The 11,929-nt window shown below is 38.3% G+C and overlaps 1 long non-coding RNA gene and 1 pseudogene across 1 annotated transcript in view; one reads left to right on the forward strand and one right to left on the reverse strand.

Annotated features, from left to right (window-relative positions):
- The window catches only part of LOC129135469 (uncharacterized), a 180,074-nt gene extending 176,873 nt beyond the window's left edge, over positions 1 to 3,201 (forward strand). The window contains exon 5 of the long non-coding RNA XR_008536340.1: positions 1,559 to 3,201. This is a non-coding gene — a long non-coding RNA (uncharacterized LOC129135469). The remainder of the gene's footprint in view (positions 1 to 1,558) is intronic.
- A 1,597-nt stretch (positions 3,202 to 4,798) lies between these two features.
- Positions 4,799 to 8,132, reverse strand: LOC107973763 (small ubiquitin-related modifier 1-like; annotated as a pseudogene).
- Positions 8,133 to 11,929: the final 3,797 nt, after the last annotated feature.

Below are 11,929 nucleotides of genomic sequence, written 5' to 3' on the forward strand. Positions count from 1 at the left end.
ATTCCTATGCATTTGAATGCATTTAGAGGAGCAATTCATATAGTAGATAGGAGCACAGACTCAGAACCAGGAGGCCTGGGTTCTAGTCCCAATTCTGCTACTGATTAGTATGGTATCCAGATCTCATGTTCCTTATCTGAAAAAATAAACCTTTATGCTACATAGTTTCTATACGTTCCTGAAAATCTAATGGGGTATATTCGATTAAAGTTTCTGCCTAGTTACTCAAGGGTCTTCATTTTCTAACTAAGGTTTGAAGATATTCTCCTGGCTTCTGTAATTCTGCAAGGCTGTTTTAGTTGCTTTTGAAAAACTAAATTTCTAAGAACTATTTTATTGAGTGCTTGAGCCTTTCAGAGCTCCTAAAAAGGTTCGTAACTCATCTTCTCACATTGCTGCTTGTGTTGACCTTGGCATCCACTGTCCACAAACTCCTCAAGGCCATCCTGAAAGGTGAGTGGGAGGTGGCAGATCATTGTAGCAGGCACTGAGAGAGCCACCACCAAACACCTTCCCTTTGGTTGCTTTCAGCAGCTTAAAAATCACTTTCACAGACTGTAGGGATTCATTTATTCCTCACAACACACTTTGAGGTAGGCGCTAGCATTCTCATTTTATAGATAAAGAAATTAAAGCCCAGACAACCATCTATCTTGTCTAAGCTCCAAACATTTATAAATAAAGACCTGAGTTCTAGCCTACATCTCCTGACTCTAAAGCTAAATATATTTCCATTGCTTCTTTTAAGGAAGGCTGCATAGGAATTGGCAGGGCCCTATAGTGGCAGGTTTGACTGCTCCACTCTTTATCATCCATGTGTTTTGGGTAAGCCAACTAATTTCTATGCCTCTCTTCTGTGAAACAGATTAATAGTACTTGCCTTGAAAAATTATGGCAAGGCTCAATGACACATCCAGAATTACCTAGCTGAGTGTACCTAGCACAAAATAGATGCTCAAAGTCATCATTATTTTCACTTCTCTATGTTTGAAAAACTACATTTTCTTTTACTTCTAAGGAGTTTGCAGTTTTGTTGTTGTAATCTACTTACTACACAAATGAAGAATCTTAAAGATCTCCTATAGAAATAATTTTCTTATCAGTAAACAGTAAAGAAGAGGATAAATTAGAAAAGTGAAAAATTTGTCAGTCGATACATCAGAATAATCTGGAGCCACAGAGTTAAGGCTTTCTTGCTATTTTTATGCCTCTTTATTCTTTTAGCTTCTAAATCTCAATTCCATTTGTTAAACTCAGATTTAAAAAGTTAACTCACAAATGATATGATGTAGTTGTCAGGCTGTTCCCTTAGGCATGATGCTCATAAAAGTAAACTCGAATGGAAACTCAAGCAATGTAAAATCTCTATTTAGCATACACAACTGTGTCCATGGTGAAACATTCTCCACTTACACTGTAATAATAAAAAGACTGGTACCCTAAAAGAATAAATAAGTCTCTAAGCTAGAATTTTCAATTTTTCATATTTTTATTCATGTGCATTTATTTTAGAACAGAAAATTTTATTTTGACCACCATCATCATTTTTCAGTTCCAGACATGGGATTCCCTGCTGGTTTCCCCACCTGATTATTGAAATTGATTTCTGGAGTTGAGGAAAAAAGGCAAGTCATCATATATCAACCTATTATGTGTGTTAGGTTGTTTGCATTATCACATTTAATCCATTTGATGCTGTGAAGGAGCAGGTAGTGTTATCTGACTCAAGTCTGTCCTTCAATTAATCTCACCACCTCCAGGATTCCTTTATGCTCTTTGTCAAGAACTCTGGTAGAGCAAAGAAAATGGGGATGGTTTGCCACGTTCAAAAATCATATTGACCAAGACTATCCTCTCTCTCTCTCTCTCTTTTTTTTTGAGACAGAGTCTCACTCTGTCACCAGGCTGGAGTGCAGTGGTGTAATCTCAGCTCACTGCAACCTCCGCCTCCTGGGTTCAAGTGATTCTCCTGCCTCAGCCTTCCGAGTAGCTGGGACTACAGGTGCATGCCACCATGCCCAGCTAATTTTTGTATTTTTAGTAGAATCGGGGTTTCACCATGTTGGCCAGGATGGTCTCGATCTCCTGACCTCGTGATCTGCCCGCCTTGGCCTCCCAAAGTGCTGGGATTACAGGCATGAGCCACTGTGCCTGGCTGATAATCCTCTTTTAAGAAGAAGGGGTATATATTTACCTAGGGAATTCCCTAGAGAAGAGGCAGAAAGGCATAAAAGGAGTATAGTAAACTGAAATCAAGACATCTAAATCTAAGACCTGGCTCCATTACTGTACCCCTTTGGAACTTTGGGTAAATTCTTAACTCTTTCTGGGTCTCAATTTTCTCTTTTAATAAAACAAAGATTTGGAGTAATAAAACTCTAAATTCCTTTCCAGCCCTAGCACCTTATGGTCTACAGTGAGACTTCTTATATGATTCTAGTTAGGGTAAAACAATTCAGGATTAATAATAGTTATGTTAAGTACACTAGGTTTTTAAGAGCTCAGTTTTGATTATGTATAATAATGAGTTTGACAAAAAAAAAAAGTTGAGTAAAGATGGATGGCTGAAACCCTCATTTAGCCTCTCCCTAGACAGGGGAATGAATAGTTTGCAAGGGAAAGTTTATTTTCTGGCATTGTGCCAGAAGAAAACAGGATAGGCCTAATAATAGTCTAAAAGATGCAAGCACTTTGAGATTCTTGCTTCCATACCATAGTCAGATTCTCAGGGTCTCAGTAGACATAGCCTTGGAGTTGGGCAGGGAGTCTTAAAGCAGCGATCATCACCTAGGTTTAAGCTGAGATTCTTACTTTACAACGTGCCTTCTGCCCAATGACTAATGAATGACACAGACAGTTATGGGTACTGGGAGGTGGGAATAATCACTTAAGGGTGGCAGTGTTGGAGAAAAGTATAAGGAGGTGACTGGGAGACTGGACCTTCTTTGAAGGTTGGGTATGATCTAGAGAAATAGAGAATAGTTGGGGTCTAAGAGCACAGAAAGAGATGGAATATATAGTATAGCTGAGGAAAAATAAATGGAGCAGCTTAACACAAGCAACTCTGACATAGAAGTCTTCTGAATCAAAAGCAGAATTTTGAGGCACTCAAGAAAGAGGGGTATTAACTATATCGGTTATAAACTTTTTAAAAAAGTGATTTTACAGAGACTAATCTGGAGCGGGTAGTTTTGATATCTTCATAAGGATGACCTTGCCTTGACTCATTCTTTTAAACATTTATTTTTTATTTTTTATTTTTTTGAGACGGAGTCTCGCTCTTTCGCCCAGGCTGGACTGCAGTGGCGCTATCTCGGCTCACTGCAAGCTCCGCCTCCCGGGTTCACGCCATTCTCCTGCCTCAGCCTCCTGAGTAGCTGGGACTACAGGCGCCTGCTACCACGCCTGGCTAATTTTTTTTATATTTTTAGTAGAGACGGGGTTTCACCGTGTTAGCCAGGATGGTCTCGATCTCCTGACCTCGTGATGCACCCGCCTCAGCCTCCCAAAGTGCTGGGATTACAGGCGTGAGCCACCGCGTCCGGCCGCCTTGACTCATTCTTTAGCATTATTGTCCTTATAGAAAGTAATGCTATTAAAAATTTCATGTGTGCATTGAGTCTTGAATTTCTTTTGGCACCTGCTGTCTCCATTGATTCAACGCAAGGAAGCTGTGTTCTCTTTCTTGAGCTTTATGAGTTTAAAGTACAGCCCATCCTATTGAGTGAGTTCTATGGGGCCATTGTCAAATCTAAAAGTGCTTTACAATGCTCCTGAGTAGATGGCATCCCACTGGGGTCATATCGTTCACTAATTGAAGGTAACGTTCTTGGATGATAGCAAAAACCATATATAGCTCTAATAGCTGCTCTACAGATAAGCCCAAGTGCTATACCAAGCCAACCCCAATCTGTTTATATAAACCAACTATAAAATAATTTGCATGCAAAATATTATTTTACAAACTCCAATATCACAGGAGTAATCTATCTATTGAAAAAGCTGTAAATATTTGCATAAATGTTGCATAAACATGATGGGCTTTAGTTTGGAGTCTTTGTTAATATAAACATTTTTAGAATTATCTTAACCTAATTTATTTTAGCTCTAGACCAATTAATATTTATTCATAACCTATGTCTTTGGTAACTTGCCTAACTAAAAAGAGCCTCTGACATTTCTTTCCCCTGGTATAATTAAAAATTAAAATTTGTCATTGGTAACTTATAGAAAACTTTTTTCACGCTTATTTTTATCTTTTATAAATTAGTATCTTGGAGCTCAAAATTGCTCTTTGGAGTAAAAACTCTCTGTCTAGTTATTTAAAGAATCTATAAAATCCTTCCTTCCTTCCTTCCTCTTCCTTCCCTTCTTTCTTCCTTCCTTCCTTCCTTCTAGCAACTACAACAACATTTAGCATGTATATACATTTTAGTAAGCAAAGCATGGCGAATCAGAGGCAAATTATCCCCAAATCTCTGCCTTCTAGGAATACAAAGCCTAAGAGAACTAGATCTAAATAAAAACTGTAGGCTACTTGTAGATTGAGTTGTCCTGCTTATTGAGATTAAAATGAGATTTATTTCAACCCTAACCTGTAAGCTGTAGTAGCCTTGAATCCCTCCCAATCTTTCCAAAAGTACTTTTGAGAGGGAGGATGGAGGGAGGGAATAAGTGGTGATTGGTATGATATTTACATGCCCCTTAACATTTCTTGCTGCATATGCTGTTCCTCAAATGCTGTTTCTGCACCATATTGCCCAAGATGTGAAACACAGTCTCTTTACCCCTGAGAACTTCACTCACACAAGACATTTGCTTGTGTGGTAGACTTTGCTGAAAGCTTGAGATGATGGAGGGGTTTCACACAGCCCATTATTTGCCCCCTCCCTTGATACACATCCTTTTCTACATTGTCCACGTCTCCACCCTATTAACACAGAAGAGAGAAGCTGAAGAGGATTTTGGAAAGTAAGGGATGAGACAAAGCATGAAAGATGACCAGGTGCTACCCAAGTTGTGGGGCACTTTGCTGAAGAGAGGGATCCCTGTCCTCATGTGATAGGCAGAATCTTCATCTTTCTTCTTCATGCTCTCCTGTCCATGGACTCTTGGGTGTCTGCTTAGCATGAGCCACCAACTCCCATCTCACATTTCAGTGGCACTGAAGAATTGCAGAGACTTTGAAATTTTCTTTCTCTTCTTTTGCTTCTCTGGCATAAAGGAAAGTAAGCACTATACAGATTAATTGACATTGAATTAGGCCATTTCTTTTAGAAGAAAAGAGTGACTGTTTTAAATGTTATTTCTTCTCCCTTTACAATTGCAACACATTTCTATCTAGTCCCATCCTACAGCCAAGTGTTAATATGTTCTCATTCAGTGGATGATGGATTCTTTACTTTTCATCTTAAAATTAAATAGCTATGTTCTATACCAGAGAAGTGTTCACTGGCTACTAGAGAATTCACTCCCAAATGAAAAATAAATGACATTAAATACATAATTCCGTCACTACTAGAGCACTGTATTATTTTGTTGTCATAGTCAATAGATACTTGTTCACCTTTTGGCAGCAGTGAAGGTAATTTTAAACTATAGAAAGGAAAAAGTTCCAGTTATACAGGAATTAATATTCTAAAAGAAATGTGTTTTCTGAATTTAATCTTTTAGATCAAAATGATAGAATTGTAAAGTCAAAAGGAGAAAAATTGAGGATTGGCTGGTTTGTATTATCATCAGTTCTCAAATGTTTATAAGGGCCATCTAAGAGTGAAAAGACAATGGAAACATGTAAGTCATTTCCTAATCTTATTTTAACCTTCAGGTTCAAACTTTTTATAGAATAGATGAAATGATAGGTACTTCATTGATAATCTTTTCACATAATCCTGTTTATCCCATAAGTGGAAATACTTCTCAAGAGTGAAATAGCCAAATGGAGGAAAAGGTCTTGGATAGTAGCACATTTTAATGTCTTGTTTAAAATTGTCATTCCAAATTATGATAGTTTGTTTCCAAAGATGGCCACCATCAGTTTCTTGTTTCCCTGCACATATGCACAATTGCCAAATCAAGAGGTGAAGTCTAATTTCCCTCCCCTGTTATCTGGACTGATCTTCAGTTTTTGTTTGACCAATACAATCAAGCAGAAATGATATTACAGCACTCCCAAGCCTAGGTCATAAGAAACCTTGCACCTTTCCCCTGGGCCACATGGAACATTCCTCTTGGGATGCTCTTGAAACACTTCAGTCATACTGTGAGAAATTCAAGTCACATCCAAAGACCACATATAGAAGCTTCAGGAGACAGTCTCAGCAGAACTGCCAATCAATAACTGGCCATATGGTACAGCTCTCTTGACCATAAAACTCATTTGGGCCTTCAAATGGTTCCAACCCCAGCCACCATCTGTTAGCACCTACTTGGGAGACTCTGAGCAAGAACGACTCAGCTCAACCCAGTTAACCTAACAGAACTTTAAGAGATAATAATAAATTGCTCTTTTGAGCCACTAAATTTTAGGATGGCTTATAACAACAATAAATAACTGAAACGGAAATACAAATATTTTGAATAATCCACCTGTTCTTTCTTTTTTCAACTCTTTGGATAGTCTCTTTTAACCAGGTACTATGCTAGGTGCTGGTGATGGATTCAAAGATGAAAGAGATATAAGATGTAAAGCCTGATGTATTTTCACAAGGAACATTTACTTGGTGAGACAGACAAATGAGTAGAAGAATATTATGCCATATGATAAGTAATATAAAAATGCACATGGTTCTTGAGGGATCACGTAGCTTTGGGAAAACTAATTGACTTTTTTTTTTTGGAAGGTTATTAATAAATAAAACTAAAAACTAAGCAGGAGACACAGAGACTCACCTGAGCAGCAGCATGGGGCAAAGATGGCATGTGGAACTTTCTTGGAATTGCAAATATTTCAGTCTGGCTGGGGCATAGAATATGAAGACTAAGTGGAGAGATATAATTGGGAAAGTTGACAAAGAGCTCAAAAATGTCTTTGTATACTGTCAAACGAGTTTGGATTTTATTTTTCAATGTAAAATTCTAGCCATTTTCATCCATTCATCTTTTATTTTACCTTACAATCCTTCAATAACTAAAAAATAATCATACTCCTCCAATGGCTACGTTGAAGGATCTTGAGGACAGGAAGAGAGTCACATTGTCTGATTTATGATTCAGGATGATGGAATCTTCTGACAAGATTTTTATTTTTTAGATCTTAAAATGCATTCTTTTCAGTGAAGCCATCTTTGGAGTTAGTCATTACTCTCACCTTATCTGTCATCTTGACTCCAATATGCTATTCCTCTTCTTTTGGTCTAGACTCTCTAATTTTAAAGCTATCTTCAAGTTAAGGAAAGGTCATTTTTTCCACAGTTCAGTTCTCTGAAAAGCTTACATCCCCCAGTGAAAGTCACAGTCCAGGAGTGAAGCAATCACATGCTAGAACTTTAGGGCCAATTGGGAAGTCTTTACAAACACTTGCCTTGGTCGATCTTACTTATTGCTACAAGCCTGAAAATGCACAGTCCTAAAACAGGTGGTCTCTCTGTGCACACATGTAATTTTTAAAAAGGAGAGGGCAATACGAAGGGACCTGAGGCTTGATCACCAAAAATCAGCACAATGAAAGCAAATGATAATGAATAATGAGCACTAGAATTCAAATTACCAGATGTTTTAAAGAGATGGAGTGCCAGTTTTCAATTCCATTTTGAGTACCACATTACAAAGGAACTATTTTAAAAATAAAAAAATGATTGAGGGAAAAGAAAAACAAATAAAAGAATACCTAAACTACTGAATGACCTCATTTGCTCCTGATAAACTTCAATCACATCTTCTTACTCCATCCCCAGTTCTTTTATGGTATGAGTAGCAGCAATTCTCTGATCTTCAAAGACAAATCTGAGTGAATTCATTGGAACTCCCTGTCTTTGACAGTATGATTCTTTGAGTTTCTTGAGATGTGTTGTCATTTTCACTTTGAAGTGAATCTCACTGCTATCCTGTCCAATGACTTTGAGTTTAACATATTCTCATTCCTTCTTATCCTCCAAGTCATCGGTTGAAGGTTTTGCCTCCTGATCTTACATAGGTGACAGTGGCTTCACCCAGGGGTCACTGCTATGCAGTGTTTCTAAAGGCATGAGGGAAGGGGCAGAGTGCAGTCAAGAAGCCTCTATGCGGTAGGTGAGAGCTGTGGCATCCAAGAATAATGGAGAGGGTGGTAGGTAGGTGGCTTCTAAAAAATGGTAAGGATCTGTAAGAGCTACTGTAGAATAATAGGATTGGGCTGACTTGAGTCTCAGAGAAGGACTGCTGCATAGCTACATGGTCAAGCTAAAGATTAAAAGAATGACTTTATATTGTCAATAATCTGCATGGGTATGTTACCTTTTTTTCCTGGCACTCAGCAATTCAAGTATGGCAGTGGGAAGGTGAGTAGCTGGATTGATCCAAGGTTATGACTTTTCTGGGCAGGTGCAATGAACTCAAAAACTGGATGATAGTTAAGAATATTGACAAAAGAGTAGTGAGAGAGATAGGACACAGGGTCTAAGCAATTGACAGCGTCTAAGCAAATGACTTGGACAGCTCATTCAGGTGAAAGAATGGGTTTAAAAGTAAGAAAGCTGAAAGGATCAGGAGCTGTGGTTAGAGAGAGGTGTTGCACAGATTGGAGACTGAATGGGCTTTCCTTCTGGGCATGAGAGACACAGGGTGATGTAACACTTCTAGAGAAGAGATTATGAGCTATCCATGATAGTGATGACATCACTAGTCATCACCATCACTTGCAGTAGGAGGTCAGTAGAATCCATCTATGTCAACAGTGAAGAATGCTAGAGCTATAGTACATGAGCCAACAGGAGCCTCAAAATAAGAGAGAAATACAGAAATGATGATAAGGAACAGGCTGATTAACTCTGAAGCATTGAGCAGGTAACGTCTGAGCTTAGCTTTTAAGGATCAATAGGAGTTCTTCAAGGAGATGAAAAAGGTGATAGAGGAGATTTCAGATAAAGTGAGTATCACCTGCCAAAGTTTAGAGGCATTTAAATTGTTTTCTACCACAATATCCTCAGGAGGTATAAACCATAAATACATGTTCTACTTTCTATTTTTCCTCTTTTCCTCAGACCATGACCATTCTTGAAATGAACTTTCCCATAGAATTAAAATAATCCCATTTCTGGATACCTGAGTAAGTTTGACTTAAATCTTTTCTCAGTTTGCCAGTTGCATAGTCTGAACAATCCTGCTACCTGTGGTTCTTAAGGAAAAGTGGTCATAGGTAAAGTTGGTGCACCAGCCTAATATGATTCTATAGAACTCTTGTTTAACTTTGAACAAATGCCTCTTTTATTACTTTACAAAAATGGATATCCTAGAATCCATGATTTCTTCATGGTCCATTTTCTTTTTCTATCCGTTTTTGGAAGCAGGGTGATTTTAGAAAGAGTATGTATGGCATTCAAGGCTAAACAGAGTTGGTGTTGAATTGTGCTAACAACACCTACAAGCTGTGTAACATTTGGCAACTCACTTGGCCTTTCTGAATTTCCGTTTTCTCTTTTGTGAAATACAGATAGCATGTCTATCTCCTAGAATTATGAGAATGAAATGCAATGTCAATAAGGGATGGTACAGAATAGATGCTCAATGTTTCCTCTTTGTGGTTCTCTCTGAATCTCCCTTGCTTCTCCCAACTCAAGCAAATTAGTTTTCCTGAGCTAATTTCTTTCAAGCATATGGCTGCTGACCTTTTATTTTTCTTAATCCATTGACCCCTCTATATTGTGTATCTGCCCCCTGCCACAGCATCACGTAAATATATGATAATTCCCTGAAATTGTCCTGCTTTCTTAGAACTTGACTTCTAGCAGACTAACTCAGAAACATTCAAGAGAAAAAGATGAGGAAAAGGGAATCCCTTTTATACTGGATAGTTTTAATAACAGAATCCTGGAGACAAAGTCAGAAAGTGATCATGGGAACAGAAAATAAAGAGAAAAAATACAAGAACATAGAGGAGACACCCTAACAATAAGACTACGAGCAGGAAAGTGTCCTCCCATGCTTTGCTGAAGCTGAGTGATATCTGGTTAAAGTTTCCTTGGGCTCTTACTACCTTTCTGAAACTAAATGTTGTTTGAATAGGAGGAGCTAAATTTTTCATAAATAAATCTCTCTGATGGTTTGTTACATGTTCTTTATTTTTTTCTGTGTTAAAATGTAATCCATATTTTAAAGTTTTCCCACTTGCCAGACTTATTTTACATTTTATCTCATATAGAGGTCTGCACCCAAGGAAAACTGAGATTCTCCCACCGGTTCTCCACGTAGACTTTCAGAACAGAGTAGCACACTGTATTTTGGTGGATGACACTCCCTGGGGTTGTGCAAGCATGCTTGCCCTGAGAATTACAGAGGCTGGGTTTTCAGGGACCCAGGACACTGAAATCCCTGGAACTGCCAAGCCTCAGTAGTTTCTTCACCTTTTCCTGTTAATGATCACACCACACTACCCAAGTTTCTATGAAACTATACAGCAATGATAGAAAGATAAGTTTGTAATATAGACAAGACCATCAAAAAAGTAATTTACAAAAGGAGAAGTATAAATGGCCAATGAGCATATGAGAGGATGCTCTGCCTCTCTAGCAGTGAGAGCAATGACACTTAAAACAGCAGGGATAAGCCATTTAGAGTGATTTGACATTGATAGCATAAAATAATAACCATTGTTGGTGTGAATGTGAGAGAAGCCTGGAAGAGTTTATTCCTATTTTTATTTTCCAAATTTAATATATGATTATGATGTGAGTTATGTCTATTGCAGCAAGGGGCTAATAGAAAGTTGTCCAGAGAAGTGGCCAGGCACAGTGGCTCACACCTGTAATCCCAGCACTTTGGGAGGCTGAGGCGGGTGGATCACGAGGTCAGGAGATCGAGACCATCCTGGCTAACACGGTGAAACCCCATCTCTAATAAAAATGCAAAAAATTAGCCAGACGTGGTGGTGGGTGCCTGTAGTCCCAGCTACTCAGGAGGCTGAGGCAGGAGAATGGCGTGAACCTGAGAGGCAGAGCTTGCAATGAGCCGAGATCGCGCCACTGCACTCCACCCTGGGTGACAGAGCAAGACTCTGTCTCAGAAAAAAAAAAAAGAAAGAAAAGAAAGTTGTCCAGAGAAGTATAAAGAAGAAAGAAATCATCCATGGTCACCTTGCTCAGTGAAAACTTCCATTGCCATTTACAATTGATTTATTTGAATCAGGATCCAGTTGAGATCTAATCATGGCATTTGGGATGTCTTTTAAGTCTCTTTTAATTTAGAACAGATTCCCCGCCCCCCACACTCCTTTTTTTTCTGGTCCTTGACTTCTGGAAGAAACTGAGTTAGCTGTCCTACAAATTGGTTCAAATTCTGGATTTGTCTATTTGCTCTCCAACTGGTCTGCAAACTAAAAGTTAGACGTAAGTCTGGATTCAACTCAAGTTTAACATTTTTTGGCAAGAAAAGTTTGTAAGTGATGTTGTGTATTTTTTATTGCATTACATCATGCAGCACATAATGTCTGGTTGTCTCATTTTGAAACCGCTTACATTGATCAATGGCTTCAGATGAGACAGCCTGATTCTTCTGTTGTAAAGGTCCCTATCATCTCTTCTCTTAATGGTTTTAGCATCTGTTAATGTTTATTGCCTGAATCAATTATTTCATTAGTGTTGTTAAATGGGGATTTTCTAATTTCACTAATTCTTCTACATTTAATAACTATAATTCTTCTCTAAGGAAAAAGATGTTCCTCATCAACTAGGGATTTTTTTTTATTTTGAAATGTAGTAAAACAGGACAACCAAAATGAGTATTCCCTAATTTTGTC

Source organism: Pan troglodytes, chromosome 1 (genome assembly GCF_028858775.2).
Source record: "Pan troglodytes isolate AG18354 chromosome 1, NHGRI_mPanTro3-v2.0_pri, whole genome shotgun sequence".
Classification (NCBI taxonomy): domain Eukaryota; kingdom Metazoa; phylum Chordata; class Mammalia; order Primates; family Hominidae; genus Pan; species Pan troglodytes.